The sequence below is a fragment of the Podarcis raffonei genome, chromosome 3 (assembly GCF_027172205.1).
Source record: "Podarcis raffonei isolate rPodRaf1 chromosome 3, rPodRaf1.pri, whole genome shotgun sequence".
NCBI classification, from domain to species: Eukaryota; Metazoa; Chordata; class Lepidosauria; order Squamata; family Lacertidae; genus Podarcis; species Podarcis raffonei.
In genome coordinates, this window is record NC_070604.1 from 96,848,429 (window position 1) to 96,874,745 (window position 26,317).

General features: G+C 39.8%; 1 protein-coding gene and 1 long non-coding RNA gene across 10 annotated transcripts in view; one reads left to right on the top strand and one right to left on the bottom strand.

Moving 5' to 3' along the window:
- ESRRG (estrogen related receptor gamma) overlaps window positions 1-26,317 on the top strand; it is a 484,515-nt gene that overhangs the window by 259,951 nt on the left and 198,247 nt on the right. The gene's annotated exons all lie outside the window — the stretch shown is intronic.
- On the bottom strand, window positions 10,625-26,295 carry LOC128411132 (uncharacterized). Its single transcript, XR_008329702.1, has 3 exons — window positions 26,099-26,295; window positions 18,153-18,228; window positions 10,625-10,825 (listed from the first exon to the last, which is right to left on the bottom strand). It is a non-coding gene; the product is annotated as an uncharacterized LOC128411132 (long non-coding RNA).

A 26,317-nucleotide genomic window follows, 5' to 3' on the forward strand; every position in this document is an offset into this window, starting at 1 on the left:
ATGAACACACAGTCCCCTAAATATTTTATTCTGTTAAAAATACTGTTTAAAGGAAGGATATCTTTATATACTAATATTTAAAATTTTAAGACGCAAATAAAAGGAAGATGTGTGTCTTGAAAATTAGACTGATTCTTCCACTGAGTGCAATAATGTACTGCCAATTATGGCAGGGATTGGGAATCTGTGGCCCTCCAGATGTTGTTGGACTACAACTGCCATCATCCCTCACCATTGGCCATGTTTGCTGGGACTAATGGGAACTGGATTTCAACAATATTTGTAGGGCTACAGGTTCCCCACCCCTGAAATATGAGGCTGTTAGATTGTGTATTCTCTTTATTCCTCATGTAACAAAATTTAATTCCTCCCACAACGTCCCATTAATATTTGGGCTATTCCTTTTTCTTTAACCAGCATGGAAGCTGTCTTGCTTGCTCTTTTTTTCATGTGCTAGCTTTAACCAGCAAGCAGGAATGGATAGAAGAAAATAAGAATTGCTTTCTTTGTGTCTGTAAAATTTTGACAGAAAATGGAATAATGCCATGCAGATCTGCTCAGACTCTCAGACTATAGAAGCTGCAATGTGTTTCACAACTGCACACCAACAATGTGCAAATGGGCCTATCAAAGTGTTACAAAGACTTTTATCTTGCAATGTGATGGTGAAAACATTGGCATCTCACCATATCAAAAGACTTATGGTATGCAACATGGCTTATCAGAAGAGTCTTAACAGCGTCCAGGACAACACAGCATAGCACACCAGAAGTCTTCTGCGTGATTAGAGAACTTCCATCACTACTTCACTGTCATGACCCAAACTATGAGCAATGACTCGGTAGTCACTGACTCAGATTAAGAGGGCCCATCTCTTCCTTCCATAGAACATGATTGGACGGTGTTTCAGATTTCAGCAATGCCCTGTGCAAGGCCAGAATTCAGTGTCCCCCTCCCTACCTTCTGTACTGAAACAAGTATAACAACCAGAGATCATCTGAATCAGATGCATCTGAGCCAGGGACACAAGTTCTACATTAGATTCTCTGAGAACCAGCATCCTTAATTGCACTGAGCTCCAAAGGGACCTCTCTGAACTTAGTGAATGTGCAGCAAAATGGCAAATGCGATGTATAGAAATGTAAAGTAATGCATGAAGGGACAAAAAGTGTTAATCTCACATATACACTCATGGGATCTAAACTAGCAGTGACCAACCAGGAAAGAGATCTTCGGGCCATAGTGGATAATGTGATGAAGACCCAGAGTGGCAGCTATGAAAAAGGTGAATTCCATGCTAGGTATCATTAGGAAAGGAATAGAACTACTGATATCATAATGCTATACAAATACACATTGCAACCACAATGGAGCACTGTGTACAGTTCTGGTCACCTCACCTCAAAAAGGATATTTTAAAGAGGGGGATTCAGAAAAGAGCAACCAGAATGAACAAGGAGATGGAGCAATTCCCCATGAAGAAACGCTTTAGTTTAGAGAAAAGGTCGATGAGGCCACTTGATAGAAGTCTACAAAATTATGCCTGGCATGGAGAAATTGTAGAGTAAAAAAATTATCCCTCTCATAACACTGGAACTCAAGGACACTCAGTGAAGCTGAATGTTGGAAGATTCAGGACAGACAAAAGAAAGTACAGTGGTACATCAGGCTACATACGCTTCAGGTTACATTCGCTTCAGGTTAAGAACTTTGCTTCAGGATGAGAACAGAAATCGTGCTTCAGCTGCGCGGCGGTAGCAGGAGGCCCCATTAGCTAAAGTGGTCTTCAGGTTAAGAACAGTTTCAGGTTAAGTATGGACCTCCAGAACAAATTAAGTACTTAACCCGAGGTACCATTGTACTTTAACTGCTTCTGTTGTTAAACAATGGAATTTGCTTTTATAAGAGGCGGTGATGGTCACCATTTGGGTGGCTTAAAAAGAGGATTGGATAAATTCATGGAGGATAAGGCTTAGGGTTGCCACCTTTGGTCAGGCCAAATAAAGGACAGGTCGGGCAAAATATGGGATAGGTTGGGGGGAATTGGGGGGGGGGCTAAAAATTACTTCCCCTGGTGCAGAAATGACTGAAGCAATCCATTACAATGACACACATGGTTTACAGTGCTTTACTCAATTAAAAAAAACCAAAGCTCTATGATTTACAACTGTAAGAAAAATATTGCATATTACATGCATAGCTGGTCTTTGTAATGCAATAATTTGAGCTGACTCACCAGCACTGGTAAATCTCCAGAAATTCAACTGAAAAAGTAAAAATGGGTAACTGGTAAAGTAAAAATGTGAGCCCATTATTACACAGTTATTTTCCCTTAGCATAAATCATATAACTCTTGCTGAATCATAAGTTTTTGTTTAAGAGTACAAATCTAATGAATTGGGAGTAGAATTTAGGATCGGATACTGATGATTCTAATGATCTAGGAGCCTTGACAGCCTAATATCTGTATGGTATGTGCCTCTGCATCACTCTTTGTACAGTAGTTCATAATCTGTGGGTTGAAAAGAAAATAATGTTGTGTCAAACGGTGATTGAGATGGAGGAAGACAGCTGATCAGTATGGTGAAGTGGTGGATGACGCCTTGGGAGAAGAGCAGGAATAGGGTCAAGTGGTACAGATGAGTCATCCTTTGTGTCCTTCAAAATATTTGAGATTATGTATCCTGCAGTTTTGTAATGAAATTACTTTTTTAGAGTACTTATGACTGCAGGGGAAAGAGTAACACTGAAAACCAGTATAATTTTTGACCTGTATGGGGCCTCCAAGCAACAGTGGCAAGACAGCCAAATGACATACAGAATAATAATAGTAGTTGCAGTCATATGTAGCTGAGCTGCAGAAGGCCAGGATTTATGGTGCATGGACAGGTGGAAGATATCTCATTTTTTATGTGATTTGCTTTATTGTGGCCATACTTTTATGCTTTGTACAACTTTGGTAGCCACTATCAGCCAGTTGGATGTGAGCTGGTTGTTTCTTCTCTGACAATCTTTGATGTGATTCAGTAAAATGATAAATACGGTACATACACAGCCAAAATAATGTTTCTTATCCCTTCCTCAGTGTACTCTTGGTGACTTGTAAGTACAGCTTTCCAATAGTATGTGTTGTTTGAGAACTTTACAGACACTAAGAAATATTTAGAAGCCAACATATTGCACGCTCCCATAAACATAGCAAAGCACAGATGTCTTGTTTTGAAACCGTTTAATGAGGTTGCTCACGCTGATTTCAGTAAGCTTTGGATCTGGACCATACAAAGGGTATGTACAAATTTTGTATACTGATGAAGCTGGGCTTGCAAAATTGATTTAAACAATGATTCCACAGAAAGCAGCAGGGCCAAAAATAAAAAAAATTAATGGATCATGTTGATGTCAAGAATTGTGCCCAAGGTGTCTCAGTTGCTATTCAGAAGCAGAGGTCTTTAGCAACTGTGAAAACTTAATGTTGCTTCACATCTATAATATGAACCTGCAGGTGCTTTTTAAGCCAAAGTGAATACTACTAGTAGATGATCAGGAAATACTAACGTTTTGTTGCATTTGGGGGACAATAGATAACCTTTATTTATTTAGTTTTTGCAGCTTAGTATGTTACAGAGAAATTCACCTCTCTCACATTAATGTTAAACTGCATATAAACCAAAGGGGGAAATGTTTACTTGTTTGTGTTTGATATATGTTACGATACCTATTGACTATAGATCTCTAACTAATTTGAAAGGCAAAGTATCCTTCAGTTACAAGTTGTAGTTGCAATCCTATGCACATTTACCTGGGAGTTAGCTCCACTGTAAAATTACATTTGAGAAGACATGTATTGGATTGTGCTGTGTGCCTTTGCATTTTTATGTCAACAACTGTGTATGTAGCAGATATCACTTTGATATCTGGCGACTGGCTTTATTTACCTGTGCTTGGCTCCTTTGTTAGCCTGTAGCACCTATCTTTAAAATAGAACTAGGCAAATATAATTAAACAAACAAACAAATAAATCAAATTTTATATCTTGTGTTAAGTGGAGCTAACCTTTTTAAACAATGAGTGTATAACAGCTGCAGATATCTGACCAGGAATAACGTGACAAAAGATACTTAATAATACTTTTTATGAAGAAAGCTTAATGAAAACACTTTCCAAAACTTGGAATGCTGCACACCATATAATCACTTTATTTCTATAAAGCAAAATGCAACTTTTAGAGGAGAGTGAAAACTGTTAGAAATGAAATCATGTACGTTGTTATACATCTTTAGAATATATGAAGGGGTTTGTGTGCTATATGTTGCCTTGCTACTTTCTTCCCTCTGATGTGATGCTTTTGCCAGATTAGAAGCATTAGTGCCCTCTATTGTTCATTAGAGGACTGCCAATATTTTTAAAGATTAGGTAGTACTGTGTGCTTTGTGTCTGTTTATCCAAATGAAAAATGCTTACTGAATTTTCCTACTTAATAAGTATTGGTAAGAACCGAATTGCTTTAATCTGTGTCATTTTAAGGAAATGCAGTAAGCATCTCCACTTTCTAGGAGCACTGGTGGTGTTCATCTTTAATTTGTGGAATATTCATTTGTGGAGCTGTGGAGGGTGTTCTATTTTAACAGAAAAATATCTATAGAGTACACTTTCAGAAAAGAGAATTTTGGAGTCCAAATATATACATTTTAGCATTTTTATTTGGTGCTCATTATTGTGCTAGGATACCTGAAATATGTAAAATGTATAACTTTTCAGAAGAATAACAGAAAAATAGTGTATTGTGGCTAGATATTGCTCTTTAACTATGTTAAAGGAGAAAGCAAGAATGACAACTTCATTCAAGCAGATCATTTGAAGTTACATTAAACAGCTGCTTTTAAACAACTGACAACAAAGGAGATCATTTTGATCTCAACAGCACTGAAACTCAAGCAGCATGCTCCCTTAGAGATGTTATGAGGAACACATTTGCGCATTTGTATACCAACAGACAGTGTATTCCCCACTGTGCTTGTTGCCAAACAGTGGTTTTTCTGCTCACTTTGTATTCAGTCAGGGATCCAGGAAACCCAAATCCAGCTAGGCAAATGCAGAACAGCTTAGTTGAAGCAGCTTTAACAGGTGCTGTCAGTGCAGACTTGTTGAACCAGAGAGACAACGCAAACAAATGTGTAGCATTGGTCAATAGGGTAGGATTTGCCCCAGTGCACATGATGGCACTCAGTTGTGAAACTGTTTCTCTCTCCCCCCCTCCCCCCCTCTCTCTCACACACACAGGCAAAATGGGATGCTTGTTAAAGGAAAAATGCAATAGCCTTGTCATATTAATTAAACTTTTATATGGGAAACTAATTAGTTATTCCCTATAAAATAATGTGAGCATACCGGCATAGTTGCAAAGAAATAATTAGACTGAATGACATAGTATTTTAGGATGACTGTAGTTGACTGAGGATGAATTGTAATAGTCCCCCCCCCCCATTGTTTGATGTCTTTTCCAAACAGCAAAGTGTATAATCCCTGTGGAACGAAAGCTTCCAAGGCACAGTAGCATTTCTGATAATACCTTTCTTTAGACCAACAACCACATATTTGAATTATCCCCAAATTTGGCAGTGATAAGAAAGAAACAACCATCTGAATCTACCTGGAATCATGAAAAATTAAAATACAAGGAGAGAAGCGATAGAATAGAAGTGTATCCCTTCGTTGTATTTATTTATTTATTTTTAAATAAAAAGATTTATATATCAGTCTCATAAACTATCAAGATGGTATACAGTAATATACATACAATAAAGCATAAAGCACCTTTAAGAACAAGATGAAGAGCCAGTGTGGTGTAGTGGTTAAGAGTGGTAGACTCGTAATCTGGGGAACCGAGTTTGCGTCTCCGCTCCTCCACATGCAGCTACTGGGTGACCTTAGGCTAGTCACACTTCTCTGAAGTCTCTCAGCCCCACTCACCTCACAGAGTATTTGTTGTGGGGGAGGAAGGGAAAGGAGAATGTTAGCCGCTTTGAGACTCCTTCGGGTAGTGATAAAGCGGGATATCAAATCCAAACTCCTCCTCCTCTTCTTCTTCTTCATTATTAAAAGGACTGGCTCAGTCAAGAAAGTTTTAAACACCTGCAAGGCCTGTTGGCATATAATGTCCTTTAAGAAACACCTGAAAGTCAAAAGCAAGGATGCCTGCTCAATCTCTGCTTGAAGAGTGTTCCACAGCATGGGACTGAAGTTAGCTGGGTCTCTGTTATTACTAACATCACTCCTAAAGGTGATCTGGAGTGAGCAAGCTGTAAGGGCTTATTATGTGGTTTCTTGGACTCAAGTTGTTTGGGACTTGTGTAGCAACACAAGAACCTTGATCTTGAACCAGTAGCATAAAGGCAGCTAGTGCAGATGTTTTAGAAGAGGTGTCACACACTGTCAGCCATCTGCTCCCATCAGTGGTGGCATTCTGCCGTACCTGTAGCTTCTGGACTTGGCTCAACGGTAGCCTCACATCACCTAATCTACATGTTTCATAGTTTTCATAATTGGTTTTAGGCTTCTCTTGGTTTGTTATTTTGCCACATGGCATTCCTTGTTTTTCTAGATGTGATGGTTCTGTGCCCTACACACAGTTCATGGGTATAGAAAACAGAGTCCATTCAAAGCATATATGTGTACACTGCTTTATCAGTGCATTGTTTATGGCATGTCTTGCACAGCGATGCAGGCAATAACTAAGGTGGTTTTTTTAGAATACCAATGACTACAATTTAAGAAATATATTTCCTATTTATGCAGACTGGACAGTCTACTATATCCCGAAGATTCAAAGTAGTATCAAATTGTGGTCACATTGACATTATATGTTTAAAGCACTCTTTAACAGTCATGGCTTACCCCCAAAGAATGCTGGGAACTGAAGTTTGTTAAGGGGTTGCTAGGAGAGTGGTCACAGAGCCAAAACCAATAGCACTATTAAACTACAATTCCCAGGATTCTTTGGAGGACTTGTGATTGTTAAAGTGGTATAAGAGTGCTTTAAACATATAGTGTGGGTACAATGGAGTAACATTCAATTTGACAACTGATATCTCTCTCTACTCCACCAGATTACTTCTACCACTTTCCGGGGGAGACACGTCAACAGACTGGTATGCTTTCTTAATGGTTCATGAGTTTGGCATTTGGTGGCCTTCATAATTTGGACTTTCAGAGAGTTGACTGTATAACCAAGTTCCATTAAACTTTAGAAGGTATTTCGAAGCAGAAGCAGTGGGATATAGAACATACATTCTAACTATCCTAAATAAATTAATGTACAGTGGTACCTCGGGTTACATACGCTTTAGGTTACAGACGCTTCAGGTTACAGACTCCGCTAACCCAGAAATAGTACCTCAGGTTAAGAATTTTGCTTCAGGATGAGAACAGAAATCGTGCTCCAGCGGCGTGGCGACAGCGGGAGGGCCCATTAGCTAAAGTGGTACCTCAGGTTAAGAATAGTTTCAGGTTAAGAACGGACCTCCAGAACGAATTAAGTTCTTAACCCGAGGTACCACTGTATATGACAAAGGCTTAAAATCAGTCTCCCTGAGACCCATCCATTTTATCCATTACATGTGTAAGATGTGAAACTAAACAGAGCTCTTTCATGAGGTGCTGGTTCTCTTAATTTTATGCACAATTCTCTTGAGACAAAATATTTTCTTTTAAGCAGAATTAGTCTCGTTGAAGTGAATGGAATTGAACGGGCTTAAGTCCAAGATTTTCATCTTAACAGGATTGTGGATTGGGCTGTGTGAAGGTCAAAAGCTGCTGCACTCTCACCGGCAAGCATTTGTCTAATAAAAATTGTCACCCACTTTGCTTCTCACGCTCTGGGACAAACATGGCAGTAAGCCCGCATATAACAATGTAAGTAAAGACAGAATCTGAGTCAATGATTCTTCCTTAATTGTCAATCCTCAGTATTGAAGTCCTAGTAGCCATTTCCACCTTTACATTAACTAATAAATCCCAAGTGCATTTTAAAAAGGTATATTTTGCCTCAGTGCTGAGAGCTCAATAACTTCAAGTGTTCTGAATTGATATGTATTAATATTCATTAAATAGGCTTGAAAACATACCTCCCCAACACACACATTTCTGTATCTGATCAGTGGATGTCTAAAAAAAATAGAGGTAGTAAATCACGAGACTAAATAGGCAGGGAGAAGATGTGTGTACTGTTTTACAGTTTGCAAAATAGTTCAGCATGCAAAACTGTACTGAAAAAAATTAAAGCCTTCAGTGTGTTACAGTAATTAAAATGTTAGATATGTGGTGGAAATATTCTGATAATACTTTTGATTGAAATACCGTATTTACTCGAATCTAATGTTCACCTTTTCTGGCCAAATTACGTTGCAAAAATCAATGAGCGCGTTAGAATCGATGGCACATTTACATTTGCCAGCAAATACTTTTTTGTTTTGTTTCAAGGTTCTAAAAATTGAGGTGCGCATTAGATTCGGTGGCACATTAGACTCGAGTAAATATGGTAAATAGGATGAATGAATGAGTTCAATAGATTTAAAATTTGGTGAGGTGTATGAGGTGAAGAATGAGTGAATTGATGCAGTTGCTGAAATTGCTTTTATTTGTAGATATAAGTCTCACAGTCAAGAAGGAAGGCGAGGCAGTTCAATCGAGGTCTTCTGGGGACCTTTCCCCAGACAACCAATATCCAGTAGAATCAGGTGGTAGAAGGCTGTAGTAGTGATCGAATAGGCTGCGCCACAATAGCTTGTGAAGGGGAAGGGTTGCCAGCATTCTGCTATGTCAGCATTGTGTAAGCCTACAAACATTGCTACCTGCAAACATTCTTCCTAGCCTGCTTAGAGCTGGCAGGAGAGGGACAAAGAGTTTGGTCCCCTTCCAGCAGCCTACCCGTTTCTGTGTTTGGTTTGGAGGCAGGGGCTTTCCTCCTTTGGCAGCCCACTACATAAAGGAGGCACATAGCACTAAATCCCTCCTCTACCAGCCCACTCACTCGCCTGCATTCAACTTTGTATACTCGCCTGCATGCAATTCATTGTCATGTGTGGGCTACCAGGCAACTGCTGAAATCAAGGTTATTTTACCTCCTTTTGCTGCATGCTTAGATTAGTCAAAGTACAGTGGTGCCTCGCAAGACGAAATTAATTCATTCTGCGAGTTTTTTTGTCTTGCGAATTTTTTGTCTTGCGAAGCACGGTCAAGTCGCAACTGCACCTCTTCAAGCGGTTTTAAGAAAAAGGAAACAAACTTGCAAGACGTTTTCGTCTTGCGAAGCAAGCCCATAGGGAAATTCGTCTTGCGAAGCAACTCAAAAAACGAAAAACTCTTTCGTCTTGCGAGTTTTTCGTCTTCCGAGGCATTCGTCTTGCGAGGTACCACTGTATCAAAATTCCCTGCGTCTAGACTCTATTAACAGTAATTCAAATTCTGGATCAGGCCTGATTCCGTAAACAGATCAGTACTGCTCTGTGCCAATCTCCCATTCTTATATCCTTGGCCACTGACCAATGGATACAGATTGCCTGCCTAGAACTATCCAAATGATTACTAGCCCAAGTGGATCTCTAATGAGTCCTTTGTGATTTTTTTTAATGAGTCATATAATCCTAATCTTTGGATGGCATTATTGCAACTTGATCCATAGCTCTGCCCCTTATACTGCCAGGGTAAAAGGTGTTGGGGGGGGGCAGGAAAAATGTCCCTTTGGTATGCCAACTCCCATCCTGGCAAAGTGAAGAGGCCCAGATCAGACCCATTGCTTTTACTTGATGCCAGCAGGGCCAGTTCAGGATCCAGTGGATCCTGTGCCAGCCCAGCCCCCATTTCAGGAGTCTCCACTGCCTACCACTAGTGGGGAAGTTGCTTGTGATAGCTTCCTCCAACCTGCCATTTTTGTGGCAGAGCCAGACAGAGGAGGGCAGGGACACACCTTCTCTTCATCCAATTGCCCTCCAGCATGGTGAATTGAGGTGTTGGATTTTCTGTATTTTTAATTGACTTTGCAAACAAAATACCAAATCCCCCCCAAAATAAGAGATAAATGGGAAAGTAGGGATGGCGACTTATTCAGTTGCATCTTAAAGTAATCCCCTTTTCTCAGTTACCCACTGTTAATATTTCCCCCCTCGTGCCAGCAATTCTGCATATTTATGGAAAGCTGAAGAAGAGGAAACCTTTGCTAGCCTGTCTTGACACCTGTATAGCATATACTGTCAACTATGATAAATGGAACAGAAATATAAACATTTGAACAGAAGCTGAAAGCTACAGAGAGAAACACAAAAGGATGAATAGTTGATATCAGAGAAAAAGCAAAACAAATGGGTCTTGGAGTAAACAAACTAGAATGACATATTGAAAACTGTGAAGTACTGAGGCTGTGGTGGCAAAGAGCCAGCAAAAGGAACAGATGGAATATGGTGCATAATTCATAACCAAATACTAATAAAATAAAATGGTGCATCACACATATTGTTGAAGATTATGATGGATGTCAACCAGTAATCTAACAATGCTATTTATAGGTTTCTCTCTTACTCATACCTAAATTCAAATTTCTCATTTTTTATTATTCTTTAATTTCCCTTTATACATACAAAAAATATATATATATTGAGAAATGAAAGGGGAATAGGGGTTTTCAGCTCCAGATAGCAGTGCTGAAAAACATCTTGGCGTAGAAAGTAACTTTTTACCAGGACTGTGACCATATAGTAATAGAATTTGTAACTGTTGCAATCTCACCAAATAAGATAGTAAGTTCTGCTTTCTATATTCACTCATCCTCAGACTGTGGGGAAGAAGAAGAGTTACATGGTCCCTTGAGATGTTCTTTGAAAACAATGCTCTTACTTTACATTTTCAAGGAACTCTTTCCACCTCAGTTAGTTTTCCAGGGAACCCCTGTACATTTCCCAGGGAACCTGTGCTGTACATTTGATTCAGAAGCGTGTTCTCGAGGACAAAGTTTATGCATAGCACTGGCTAGGTCTCCTGAGCCTCACCATTGCTTCATGTAAATAGATGCTTTGGTCACAGCACTCCCCTGTGGTTCCATGTTGCTGGAGAAAATCAGCAGTGGCAAACAAGCCATTCAGGGAAGCTTGTGGAGATTTATGGATTTTATCCTTGAGGAACCTCTGGCGAGTTTCTGAAGGACACCAGGAATCCCCAGAATGCACTGTGAAAACCACCATTCTAAGACACCAGTGGAAAGAACTTTGGGAAATGTTGGTGATTACTTCCATAGATTTCACTGGCAATCAATCGTTAGTCCTATTCAGAAATTCAGCTACACGTCAGCCTAAACACATATAGGGGGACTCGTTTTTTTTCAGGCTTCTCAGTTATGTGGTGTGCTTGCACATGTTCAATTTAATGTGTATAGCTGCCCCTTTACAGATACGTTGGTCTCAAAGCATGGTGTTTGGGGTGCGACCATATTTAGTTCTATATGTAGTGAACAATTTCTCAATAGGGCTCAGGTACCTTCTTAAATTATGTTAGGAAATAGTTCCTGCTTCCCCTTAGGAATCTTCCTTTGGACTATGATCATCTCTGGACTAGAATGCACATTGGTCACCAGTGATCTGATTCATTACCATAGTCTTTTGGGTACTACCCACAACAGCATAACTGGCCTGTGGGGAAGCTGGTGTGGTTACATCTCATGTAAGTTTTTCCTCCTGCATGATTTTAATATCTTACTGTAGCCTTTTTATTATAGTTTGCCAAAGAGCTATGGGATCGAGTCATGGGAAACAGCAACTATGCTATTATGGGAATGTATGATATTGATAGTTGCTTATACCCTTGGATCATGTCTACCAGATTCCCTTATGGTTCCAGTTCTTCCCATGGATATTCTTTGAAGCCCATGTTTCCCATGATATCTGCTTTACTGTGTACAAGTCAGAGAACTGGCATAAGGAGACAGAATATAACAGCTAGCATGAAGCTTGGATGTTTCTGGATCAGAACTTTTCTTGCCTTTATAAGTCCTAGTCAGTGTTATAGCTGGTGTAAGTCTCATCATAACACAGGGCTGATCTGGAGATTTCAGCTAGTGCCTGACTGGTAATCTGGTATTGCTTTTAACTTATCAGTGGAAAGATGTTAATTTTAAAGGAATTAGTTTGAAATATTCTCACAGGCACAAGTCATCAGGACTGCCTTGTAAGTCTTATTTGATTTTTTTAAAACTACAGCAAATTGGCAGGTTTAAATTCTTTTTTTCTGCATGTAGATTGAATCTGATGGAGCCCTACTCTGGTGGCGCCAAAACAAAGGTGTGGGGGGGGGGACCAGCAATTTTGTATAAACTGTATGCCCCCCCCCCGACATTCCTAGAGTACATAATTTAATCTGGGGTTAAGCTTTTAATAGTGGGGTCTTAATAATTCTTTCCTCTTCATCCCCTCTTGAGGTTAGCTTCCTTTAGAGAAAATCATGCTAGATATTTTGTTTTGTTTTAAATTAGTCCCCCCCCCCCCGGCCCATGACATGTAACAGTTTAAGGGTGGGTTTTTTTGTTTTTGTTTTTGGTAGGGACAGGTGTTTATGTGACAGCATTCCCCACAGGATCTTGGGGGACTGCAGTGGAAAGTGTTGAACCGCTGAATGGTAAGGCTGTTCTTTTGTATGGCTTAGAAATCTCTGTTGTCCAGAATTGTACAGATAAGGCAAACCCATTTGCTTCATTGTCAGGCAGTTCAGCGGAATAGAAATGCAAATGTGACATAAGGGGGCTATGCTGGAGTGGGGGGAGAGTTATGCTGCTACTTTCTCTTTAACAGGCTTCCTGGTTGTAAGAAAATTCCCATAGATGCCAGGATTTATTTATTTTTTAATTAGCCACAGGTTAAAGAAAAAGCTGTCTGAAAGGAAACGCATCTCTCTCACAAGAAGCCTTGATTTTTATGTGGTGCTGTTTTTAACTCCCTCATCCAGTGCAACATAAACAGCTCAGACTAAATTGGGAGCATCTTTGCACCACACTGTTGGACAAATATATTTTTGGTAAAACTGATTTGGCCCTTTCATTGTTTGCCTTTCATTATATAGCAAGCGTCGGATACAGAATTGGTATGCATTCAAACTAGAGATAGGACTGTAGCCAGGTTTTTATTATATATATTGCACAGGTCAGGCCTATTAACCACAGAATAATAGCAAGTCAGTGATCTAAGGGGGAGCTCTTCAGCTGGGATGGACTAACCTAACTGAGGTCAGGAGCTAGACCCCTGCACTTCCAAGTGTAGCTGTAGCCTGATTTGCAAGTGTGTCTACTGGGAAAATAAACGAGCCGAGCCGTGTAAGCTAGGAAAAAAGGCAAGACGGTCTTTTCATCTTGAATCTCTGTTTTCATAGTGGCTGAAGACAAAAAATTCTGATTTGCTTTAAGTACTTGACTTCATCTAGAAACTCTTAATTCAAACACTTGTTTCGAAGGAACATGATATACAAGGAACTAATTCAATATGACTTTGAGAATTTATTTAGATAGTTACTGAAAGAGAAATCATTCTTGTTTTACTGCCGAATGTATTACTGAGGACAGACTTAATGATTTCAAAAAACAAATATGAATGGTACAAAAGGAAATGGACAATCAAGTGTTACCAAAATATTTTGTTGTCCTTTTGTTAATGCCTTGTCTGATGGCATCATATTATATTTGCATTTTTAAAAAGCAGTCTGACCCTGAAGTCTGAAGTGTTATACAGTCACTTTGAAGATCACAGCTGATGTTCTGGTGAAATATTTCACACCATGGGTCTGGTACTGAAGAAACTTTTATTTAGCCTTAAGTTTAACAGGGAGAGCATTAAAATTAGATGTGCAGGGGAAGCACTGGTGGTGGTTCTCACATCTAATGAGATTTGTGGGGCGGGGGCCCATGGGCAGGCTTTCTTTGTAGTGGTCCCTCACCTTTGGAATGACCTACCCTCTGAGGTATTTCTCGCCATGACACTGATGTTGTTTCAGCAGCAGGCACATCTCCTTTCTCAGGATTTTGGGAAGGAGGTATAGCGGGCATTTCTGTTGCTGCAGCTACTTGTAATCTGTATTGCTTACTTAATTTGATTGCCCTTAATTTTGGTTTAGAATGCACATATTTCTGACATGGGACTTGTGGATAAAGGGTTTGTTAAAAAAGCACCTTTTCTATTAAAGCAACTTTTTCCTTTTGTTGCCAGTGAATCACATGTTTTGAGGTGCTGAGTCACTCACTAGTGTCACTGTAAGGAGAGTAGCTTCAGGAAGAGTCCAAGATTTCACAAGAAAGTTTTGTCACAGAGACTGCAGTGCTTCTGCCTTTGATTGATGTTTCTTGAAAATTGAAGGGTATCATGAATTTTTCCTTTGTTGCTTACATAAAACTTAATGTGCATTAAGAACATAAGAGCCTGCTGGATCAGGCCAATGGCCTGTCTACTTCAGCATCCTGTTCTCAAGAGTGGCCAACTAGAAGCCTGTGGGAAGTCTGCAAGCAGGACGTGAGTACAACTCATTCCATCTCAGGTCACACACACACTCAAACATCCCCCCCCCCATATTGCTTCAGAATTTTTTCTCTGGAGATGCCATATTTGAAATGAATTGGTAAAGGTAAAGGGACCTCTGACCATTAGGTCCAGTTGCGGATGACTCTGGGGTTGTGGCACCCATCTTGCTTTATTGGCCGAGGAAGCCAGCGTACAGCTTCTGGGTCATGTGGCCAGCATGACTAAGCCGCTTCTGGCAAACCAGAGCAGCACACGGAAACGCCGTTTACCTTCCCGCTGGAGCAGTACCTATTTTTCTACTTGCACTTTGACGTGCTTTCAAACTGCTAGGTTGGCAGGAGCTGGGACCGAGCAATGGGAGCTCACCCCATCGTGGGGATTCGAACCACCGACCTTCTGATCGGCAAGCCCAAGGCTCTGTGGTTTTAACCCACAGCGCCACCTGCGTCCCAGCGAAATGAATTGAGCTTTCTATTAAAGGCTCCAGTGATAATTTTCTGCCCAATTAAGTTGTACTGGAGATTATTTGTATACATTTCAAGTGGAAAAACACATATTTTCCTAACTTATATGATTATCTAATTCTGTATTTTGTATGTGTACTAAAGATCAACACCATCTCTATAGCCACTATGGCAGAAGACTAAAGACATACATTCAATAGTTGGTCTCCAGTTATGTACATGAAGAGTATTCAAGGTTGGGGCAGGGGAATTCAAACCCAATCTGATAGGTGAAAGGTGACAAAGCTTAGGAGGAGCCAGTTTCAATTAATTACAGAGATACTAAGTCAAAGATAAGTGCTGCAGGTGAGGAGAGTATTGAAAGAAAGAGAGACGTTAAGACAAGACAATAGTATCTTTGACATGTAGCTACATCAGGGCTGCCCCTGCTGACAGACTGAGGCTGCTGTGCAGACACCAGATTTGTTATAAATCTGTTTTTGTTATAAAAGGTAGGGGGAAACTGAATTTTGGAACATTGTTTACCATGGGGAAGCTACTATTTGCATTATCTGACTCAGGTGCCAAAGTATACAGTGGTACCTCGCAAGACGAATGCCTCGCAAGACGGAAAACTCGCAAGAAGAAAGAGTTTTCCGTTTTTCGAGGTGCTTCGCCAGACGAATTTCCTTATGGGCTTGCTTCGCAAGAAGAAAGCCCATAGGGAAATCTCCGGGGACCTCTTTTAAAATGCTGGCGGTCGGGAGCAAAGACTTTCGCCCACCGCCCGCCTTCAGAAGAGGTCCTGGACCTCTTCTGAAGGCCGGCGGGGGGCAAAAGTCTTTGCTCCCGACTGCCTGTCTTCCCGGGATAGCGGAGAAGCGCAGCGCGTTTCTCCGCTATCCCGACGGCTTTTGAAGGCAGGCGGGGGGGAGCCTGCCTTCCCGGGACAGTGGAGGCTTCTCCGCTGTCCCGGGGCAATTTTAAAATGCTGGCGGGCGGCAGCGAAGCCTTCCTGTTCCCGGAGCTTGCGGGGCGGGAGGTGGGGAGAAGGGCTTTTCTTCCCACCGCCAGCCTTCAGAACAGCCTTCTGAAGGCTGGCGGTGGGATGAAAAGCCCTTGTCCCCCCCCCCCAGCCTTCAGAAGAGGTCGGGGGACAGACTGTCCCCGGACCTGGTCTGAAGGCGGTTTCCATAGGAACGCATTGATTGATTTTCAATGCATTCCTATGGCAAACCGTGCTTCGCAAGACAAAAAACTCGCAAGAAGAAAAAACTCGCGGAACGAATTAATTTCGTCTTGCGAGGTACCACTGTATTGGTGTGGTCCTACGTTACATTCAGACTAGCAAGGGATACAGAGTCTCTATTTGGGGATGTGGTATCAACTGTGTAACAAGGGATCAATATTTTGGTATTAACTGTTGCATAATAATTTTCCAGTTTTACAAGATGATGTACATCTTGATCATTTCTTGCTATCAGGTGTTCATTTGGCTATTTTTAAGTTACGTTTAATTGTTTTTATTAGTAGCACAGAAATTTAGTAGCTGTTTGCATATTTTCTATTAGCTGTGTAAAACTATTTCCACTAGCAGCTCCCATGTCAGAAGGAAAAAAGAAACAATTGTTTTCCAGAAGCCATTTCTTCATATTAAGAATGAGAAAAACTGGAGACTTTTTTCAAATTAGCAGGTGTATGACTTAGTCTGGTAAGAAAGGGAGTATGAGTATTTATATATTACAGAGCTAACTCTGTTGACTGGTGCTGAATAATTGTATAGGCCATAGCTGTCAACATTTCCCTTTTTTAAAGGGAAATTCCCTTATTCCAAATAGGATTCCTTGCAAGAAAAGGGAAAAGTTGACAACTATGGTATAGGCCTAACTGACTGATCAATAGAAATGAACAATAATGGAAATGTCTAGCTGCAAAAAGATCACATTTAAGAGTACAGTATACTGCCTGGGTTAGTGCAAATGTGCAGGCTACCAGGGAGGAGGTGGCTGCTTCACAACTGCCATTTCATTTTGCAGCTGCTCTGCAGCTTGCTTACTTTGTTGTCTGAACCTGGGCTTGTGGTTTAGCTCTCCCAGATGAACCATGAGCCACAAGTCTAGAAAAGAACCTTGGTTACAGCTGGATGGAAATCATGAGCCTGAGTTTGGATGACATGCTAAGTAAATGCATGGCTGAAATATACTCAGAGTCGCAAAGTGATTTCATGCTCTTTATTCAGCTCATAGTGGTGAGGAGGAATGAATGAAAGTCCCCTCAAAGTATCTGCTTTATATACATTATTTACACAATGGGCTGCACATGATTGGCTAATTCCGGAATTCTACTGTAAGCCAATCAGGTTGTGGATTCACTTCTATCTGGAGCATGATTGGGTAGTTCCTGCCAACCAATCATACTGCTGCATTGTTCTAGGACCAATCAGACTGCTGCATTCTGAATCCTATTGTTCTAGGACCATTCAGACTGCTGCAGTTTGGATCCTATTCAACTCAGTACATAACAATGGCTTAGCTCAGTGCTGCACAGCAGCACAACAGCTGTGATCTCTTGACAAGAGCCCACATGCTCTGCATTTTCACTAAGCCATAATATATGCACTAAGCACAGCTATGTGGATTGTAACAATAGCGCCATTTGTGTTCAATGCAGCTGAAAAATCCTGAATTAAAATATATTATTTTCCTTTAAAAGTTCTTGTTATCATCAGGTGGTATAGTTCCTATATAAATTGCATGAATAATGTCTTCTGCTTGAAATCTATATGGTCATAACTCTGTTGGGGGTAGGGATACAATTAGGTAGAAATCCTATAAATATTTACCTGGGTGTAAGACTCACTGAAGTAAATAGAGCTTGTATCTGAGTAGGCAGGTATGCTATTACACTCAAATCCTGCAATGGCTTAGGCTGCAATCCTAACTCATTTATGGGGAAGTAAGCCCCCGTGAATTAAATAAGACTTCTGAGTAGGTATGCTTAGGATTGGACTATTAATTCCTACGTTCACGGCTTCATAAGGGTTAGGTGACTTGATTTTAAAAAATGTCAATCTTCATGCTCATGGCCAGTAATCTAAGTAGCAGATCAGGGGCTGATAGGATTAGTATAGGTTGACACAACCCAGGACAGTAAATGTAGCACTGACCTCAAATAGCTGGTACTTCTTCCTTTAGATGTTTTATTCATTAATTAGTTGCACTTAATCAAGTTATAACAAAATTCTGTTGATAAATAAAATAGTATTATATCACAAACCCATTAAAAGTATCAATCAGTAATCAGCACAACTGTAAAACTAAACCAATAATAAAAGCAAATAGCAAAACAGATTCTACCATAAGCCTAAAACAGCAAGGAATCATACTTTCTCCACCACTTCTGCTTTAATGCTCTTTTAAAAGAATTCAGTAAGTTATGTCCAGTTTAGACAATAATGCTAAACAAACGTTTAGCGCTATGTGAGTGAGCCTGAACAAAGTGTTGGGCTAGCATGCTCCTCCCACATTGCGGGGAGGAAAAGTTCCGCCCTGTTTAGTTTCACTTTCACAGAATTCTAGTTTAGAGCTATGTTCTAACCAGGCACCCCAGTTTAAAACAAACTGGGTCCAATTTAATAAGTTAGCTTCATAATTCATGGTTTGAATTTGGCTTATTACAAAACTGATCAGGGTTTGCTTTAATCCAGGATTGCTGGTTCAAAGCAAAGTTTCTTTAAAAGTGAATCAAAACTAGGCAAAAATCTTCCTCCTGGCCATGCACTAGGAGGACAGGAGCACAGAGAAACCTGATAATTTGATAGGGCGCATTGAGGCTCTTTCACATAGTTCTAAACCATAGTTTAGGGTTTTGTGCTACTATGTCCCCATATTAGCCGTGATAGCCATTTCAAGGCAGTATACAGTGGTACCTCAGTTTACGAACTTAATCCGTTCCGGAAGTCCATTCTTAAACCAAAACCGTTCTTAAACCGAGGCGCACTTTCCCTAATGAGACCTCCTGCTGCCGGTGCCCTTCCACCATTCAGATTCCATTCTTAGACCTAGGTAAAGTTCTCAAACTGGGATACTATTTCTGGTTTTGTGGAGTTTGTAAACCAAATTGTTCTTAAACCGGACTGTTCTTAAACCAAGATACCACTGTATTTCTGAACTTTGGGAACATTTTTATAATACTTTTTTATAATAAATACATAAAATGACCTTAATAATCTTTGGCATGTGGTGGGTCTGGAGAATGAGCTCATGTTATCCATTACAATGCACTGCAATTCTGCAATGTTAATAATTCTGGTTTCCATTGTTATTCCTCCCCCTTCAGAGGTGGAAGGATAATAGATATTGGGCAAATTACACATACTTACGGTAGTTTTAGGCCAAGATATGGAAATGGGCCAAATAATACATGTCACTTGTGTGCGTATCATTCATGTCACTAACGGTGGTAAGCACACATGATCCTGAGATCTACTCGGTGTAAAATATTAATGCAGTAGTCAGTGTCTGAGCTGCTGACCCTGCCACAACAATGGATCATTGGTGTTCCAGGTTGACAAAAAAAATATCCATTGGAACTCCATCTAAACATAGATATAATAACGCCTAACTTGTATTATATCTTAACATGTTAGCTTGAAATGGAATTTTACAGAAAGCAAAATAAAGATCCTCATATTTAACATGTCATGGTGGGAGAATGAATATATATCATTTTGCCTTTACACAGTACAGGTGATTTTTCTTTTTGTCAATATTTATTGCAGCTAAATATTAAAATGTGAATATCAAGCCCTTCCTACTTTTAGGTGTTGCTCATTAACGAGTTGTTTTTGAAACATGTCTCTGATGCCAGTCAGACCATTTTTAAAGGATACTGAAGTAAGATTCTTTTCTCTAGCGAGTGGCCGATCATGCTAAGGCTGCACTATTCAGCAATTCAACACGCTCTGACTGCTTGTTAATCAGGAGACGTGAAAAGAACAAAAGAAGAAATAAGAGGTTACAAATGCTGTTTATCAGAGTTATATTTTACATTGGGATTTCAACTCATGAAATAGGATGATTGGATGACACAGGGCTTAATATTTGGAACCGGGAGTGGAAGGTGGGTGAAATTTGTTCCGGTTTGATCCCAGTGACTCTGGCTTATTGGGAAATGGGAATAGCACGTTTGTATGCAGTTAAAAACATGTTCCGTAAATCTTTTCAGTTGCCCATTCCCTGGGTGTCGCAATAGATTAAGTCACTATGTGATGATATGACACCGCCATCACTCGTCTTCCTGGGATATTGCTAGAGGCAACAACAAACCTGTGTCTTTGGCACATGTGAAGAAATTTAGCGCTTCAGGGGTTAAATTACACAGGCTCCCCCGTGGATCAGCTTATGCTTGGACAGTAATAATAGCAATAACATTAATAATATAAATGCCAGAGAAAAGTGAATAGAGGGGGAGAGAAAGGAGAGAAAGATGGGCAAAGGTATTCAGAGGGAAAACAAACCCTGGCAGGCTACAAATGATGGGCTTTGTATGGCAGGTGTAGCAGCTAGAAGTCAGATTTCATAAGGCCGCTGCAAAATGCACATATACTAACACACATTACTGTGGCTTTGGAGATGGTTAGTGTCTTTGAGTGTGTTTGTGTGCGTGTGTGTGTGTGCTGTCGCTTCAGGCCATGATATCCTAGGGCAGTGTAACAAGCAATTCGTGTCAGCTCACGGTAAAGATTATTGGTGTTTTCACTGGGGAAATATTTGCACTCCATCTTCTTTTCTATTTTTAGTGCCTGGAGCTTCCATTTAGGTAGGAAGCTGTGGAGAGAGGAGTTGAGGGAGGGAGATCTATCTGATCTTGTCCCACAATTGGTCAGAGTTACAATCCTAATCTTATTTCAGGATGGGTGTTGATGCCTGCTTGTTTTCCGAGAGACCTTTTTCGTTTTGTGGACTGGTAGCTTTTAAATATTAGTTTAGGTATAGGGGAAGAAGTGAGCTATTGTTTTCTCTTCGAACGCAGTGTCTTTGAAGAATAAAAAGGTAACTCAAACAGAATAGTGTGGTGACTTATTTCTACAAGAAGCACCACAGTCCTAATAAGGAGCAGCAATTTATTGTTGGGGAAGGAAAGCAATATGAATTTGTCCCCTTCAGAATTGTTGTTTATCATAATCATCTTTCTAGTGAAAAGCCTAATTTGCTCTTTCTATACGAATATTTTAAGTGTGATTATCATAATATCACAGCAGCTGAGATTGTCCAAAATGCAACACTGACCTTGAGCGTACTTCTCCATTTAGCATGTGGTGCTTTAACATTCAGGAAACAACATACCTTCAACCTGCTTATTAATGTATAATCTGAAAACGTTAACTCTTGCTCTCTGATACATGCCACACAGATTCTTGAATTCTTTCAGCATTCCATGAAACAGCATGTGGTATTTTGCCAGTGTAAATATGTATACGATTTTTCAAGATTTCTACTGGGAATACTTCATAACTAAAGTAAGGTTTCCCCATGGCACTGCACTAGTTTACGATTTAATTTTTACTGACATTCCACCAGTCATATTATTAGCTTCACAAAATGAAAGTGAAATAATCCTGTATTAATTAAACAGAGTGACTGAATTCCCTCAGTCATCTTCTCCTTGGCTGCTTGAGACAGTAACACTGTGTGGTTCTCTAAGGAAACGTGCTAGAAAAAGAGTTTGATGGACTACTGAGGGGAGATATAGGTAATGCATTTTTTAACGATACTGTATTTTTTCAAGGTACTGCCTGCCCCCTGAGCATTTCAATAGAGATTTTAAGTTGGGCGGGGGGAGTAACTGTTATACCTACCTATGTACTAACATAAACAAACGGGCTAGCCCTGAAGAATTGTGGATGTAGGACATTTGTTGTGGTCAGTCGGTTAGACTGCATATGTTATATTGATATATAATTATTATGACTTCTTACTGAAGAAACTTTGTGCTCCACCTGCCTGAGTTTATATAAGGAAAAGGGATGCAGTGTGCACACGTCCACACACATGCACACATGTTTGTGCTTGTATTTGAAAGCATATTTTAATACAGCTTGTCTAAAATCCAGGCAGGGTGATCATTACTTCTGCTAAATATAAATGAAAGTGCCTGACGGTTTTAAAGTAGTAATCTACTACCATTTGCTCAAGTGTATATAAGCATGCAAAGAAATCCAGAGAGTAAGCTTGTCACTTGCTGTGTGTCTATGTGTATGTATGTCTGTTTTTTTGTTGTCTGTCTCTGTCTCTGTCTCTGTCTCTGTCTCTGTCTCTGTCTCTCTCTCTCTCTCTCTCTCTCTCACACACACACACACACACAGAGAGAGAGAGAGAGAGAGAGAGAGAGAGAGAGAGAGAGAGAGGGCAGGGGATTATATTGTATCCAGGGATGTGCTATACTGTACTTCCTGAGGAAGAGTCGGAAAGACAAATTGCAAAACAGTTTTTAACACTTAAGTGCTAAATACTTTTAGCTGAAATCAGCAACATTTGCTTCAAATAAGTGAATGCAGGATTGGTGTTTGTAAAATGAAGAAACTATGGTGCAAAGACTTCCAAGACAGGAGTATAGCGCGCAAAGGGCCTGTTACACAGTACCACTATTTAAAATTTAGCATTTCCTGACATTTTTCTATCTAATTTGAAAAGCTAAATATATCTATTTTCAATCTATTCAGAATGCTAGATATAGCAAACCTGTTACTCTGATTGGTTCATGATCAATTTCAGACATCCAGGACGAACATTTAACCACCTTTAATTCAAATTTAATTGAAAGAATGATGAAATTTGTTGGTGTGGAAACAGTATATATGGAAGTATGGGGGTATATAATGCCCTTTATATAACTTAGGGTTCAAAGCAATAATAGTAATATGCATGGCAGACACAGATTTCCTCCCCATATTTTTTCTCTCCAGTGTTCATTTTGAGTAAATATGTGCTTGGCACAATTAACTATGCTGCTTCTGCAAAGTGCCACTGAGTCTTTACTTCAGTAGCCTTGAGGTAGCTGTGGTTTAGGAGTCGGGCAATTTGGATGCAATGAGATGTCTGTAGCACTTAAGTGTGAAGGCGCTTAAAGATGTACAGTACTCTTCATGGGAATAATTATACACACAGAGGGGATGTGAAGATGTAGACAGTGCTCAGCAGTGCTCATTGACTGGTGCAGATACTCATGACAGCTTCTCTCACCCTCCTAGCCTTGATTCCATTACTATTGCTTTTGTGGATTCCTTGAGGTAAGATTTTTACACTAGAGCATTTGATTTAGCATGTGCATATATGTGTAAAGCAGAGAGAGGGAGAGAGAGGAGCACACTCCTGATTTTGATTTTCTGTGATTTAGACATTATGTAATAAGCATTTGCTGTGATTATATTTTCATGTGCAATTAGAAAGCATCTTTAATAAAACAAGCGTTTTTAGAGTGTGCTATAGTATCTGGTAAGTTGCCTAATTTATTTCTTCATTTTATTAGAATAACTGAACTGTAAACTGGTGTGCCCAAGTTCAAGAATGCAGTTGAAATTCCAGGCCCAGGTCTAGTCGAGGTGACATTTTGAATCCCAGGGGAGAAGGCCAACTGCCTTTCATGAATGCATAAATTATAATGCTACGGCTGTAGTCTTCTAAGCAGCAGCACCATCAGCAAAGACAGATGCTTGCAAGGTGTCTGGTGGAAAGATAGCAATAGTTAATTTGGTGATGCGGAGGGGAAGCGCAAGATGACATGGGCATGAAAAAGGATAGCGGAAACTATGTGGACATGAAAAGCTTAGCAGATGGAAAAGTACAGCACAAAAGAAAACAGTAGCCCAAATAAAATATGAAGTATTTTTTTATTCCCTAATAATGATTTAATGAACATGATGCCATATTCCAGCAAATATTTTTTGCTTATGAACAGAGCTTTGCAGACTAAGATCTATATGACGCTTGAACAAAGCAGCACATTCAACAAGACTTTCAAACTCTTGTGCCAGAACAGCGATTGAAATTTTATCTGAATTAAAAGAGTGGATATCCATGTGTATAGGAATGTGTTTCGATATCGATTACATATAAATTTTACAGAATCAAAAGAAATCTGCTACAAACAAGTCATTTAGTCTACTAAAATATTTTTAGGAAGGTGTGTTGCACTCAAATTGCACCTATTATTTTTTGCTTGTTTAGTGAAATCTGTGAAGTGATTGGGTAGGATGCATCCCAGAGTATTTTTAATTCACTGCTCAGATCCAAAATTTACATCTTAATTAGAGTCTACATTTAGCAACATAGGCAGCATAATGTTACTGTTAATTATGTTTTTACTATCTGCTTTTCTGTAGTGGTGAGACCTCCAATAATGCTGTGTGGATTCTTGATTCCTAAGAGTGTGTGTGTGTGTCCCCATATGTATCGGAAAGCAGATTTTCAACTCTACATGGGATAAATATATTATATACTGTTAAGTTGCTCAGCAAAACAAAGAGATGCAAATATTTCCATTGCACTTATATATATGTCTTCTTCTGTCATCTTACTTTGGCAAAAGCCGTCAAATAGATTTGGAGACAGCTGTTGTACTCTCATTTGTGAAAGGCATTAATGCATTCTGAGGGTGTGCACTGATTTGTTTTGATCTAAAAGATTATGCCATTTGCATCACAGAGTGCTTCAGTCAAAAAAAAGTGCCAAGCAATACAGCTGAATTTGTATTTTTTAAAAAAGTATTTTCTATTATTGTAACAATTGTTTCATCACGATATATTGAAATTATTTTATTCAGCAGGTAGATGGAATCAATTCTTGCTCTGAAAACAGATAATTAATATGACATTTATGCTACATAAATTGACGAAGACTATTAGGACAAACTTGTGCTCTCGTTTAATTTTGGGGGTACTTGTAAAACGGTATTTTGATTAACAATATCTGGAATTTTGTGTCCATTTATTTGCATTAAATGGGTTTGTCTGGTCAGCAGCTTTGATGTGCTATAGCTAAGGGTAGTGAATTGGGGGTTGGATAATTTTGTCAGTACACATGTGAATAATGCAATACATTTGCTTCCACATTGTAAATATTCTTGAAGTTTTTGTGCAAGTTTGTACATAGGTAGCTGAGGCACAAATAGTTATCAGACCATTACATTTTAGCTGGCACAGCTGGATATAGTGCATGGTTTTTTTCCAGAACTGAATCTGCTGACTTCAATGAGACATATGACCAAGTTACTGCATATAGGTATGGAGCCTTAGCTCTGCTGAAGAGCCTAATCGGCATTATTTGAAAGTAAGTTTCCTTGAAATCAATAAGACTTAAATTCAAGTAAAGACAGTTATAAAAAACATATCTTTTACTTATAAAAGATATTGATCAATAACATACCTCTTATTATTTCACGGAGATGGCAAAACATATATTCTCCACAACTGCATGGTCTAGTTTCTGTGCAAGTTATGCGTTCAATTCTCTTCAGTTGAACCCTGTCACTTTTTCACAGTGATGAAAATACAAACACTGCTAATCTTACTTGTTTACAAAAGTCAACAATGCAGAATGATAGCACATAGACCCCTTAACTCAGAGTTTAGAAATATAGAGTAGAATTTAGGTGAATCATATGAAGGGGGAGAAATTAACAGTTCAATTCCATCCATGTTTATTCATAAGTAAACATGCTTAGGATTTCAGATGACATACAAATCCCTCAACATGTTTACTCGGCAGTAAACCCCAGCGAGTCAACTGAAACTCATTTCAGAGTATGCATTCATGTAGCCAGTCCATGTTTACTCAGAAGTCAGTCCCACGAAGTTACCTGGGAGCTTTCCTCCTGCAAAGGAAGCGCGCTGTAAGGCTGCAATCCTATACACGCTGACGTGGAGCTGGGAAGCAAACAAACCCTGTGCAGCTCCGGAGCGGCTGCCTTCCGAGTAAGCATGCATAGGATGGGGCAGCGAGAAGCGCTGCTAATCGGTCACAACGCGAGATCGCAAAACAAAACAGAAAACACGGACAGCCAACAATGCAATGGAGAAAAGAAAAGAGAGAACGGCAGCGCGAAACTTAATACCTTCTGATGAAATCTTCCCCAAAGGAACTGAGGCTTGCAACTCCTTCCTGCCAAACTGTCTTTTAAGAAGCAGAAAGCGTTGGGTCACCCTAAGGAGTTAAAGCTAGAGTTAAGACACAGCCGCGCTTTGGAAGCCCTTTTGAAAACGTTGCATCGTTTATATCTGCGCGTTCTCACTTGTCGGTTATTATTATTTCTTCTCCCTCTGCCTCCCCCCGC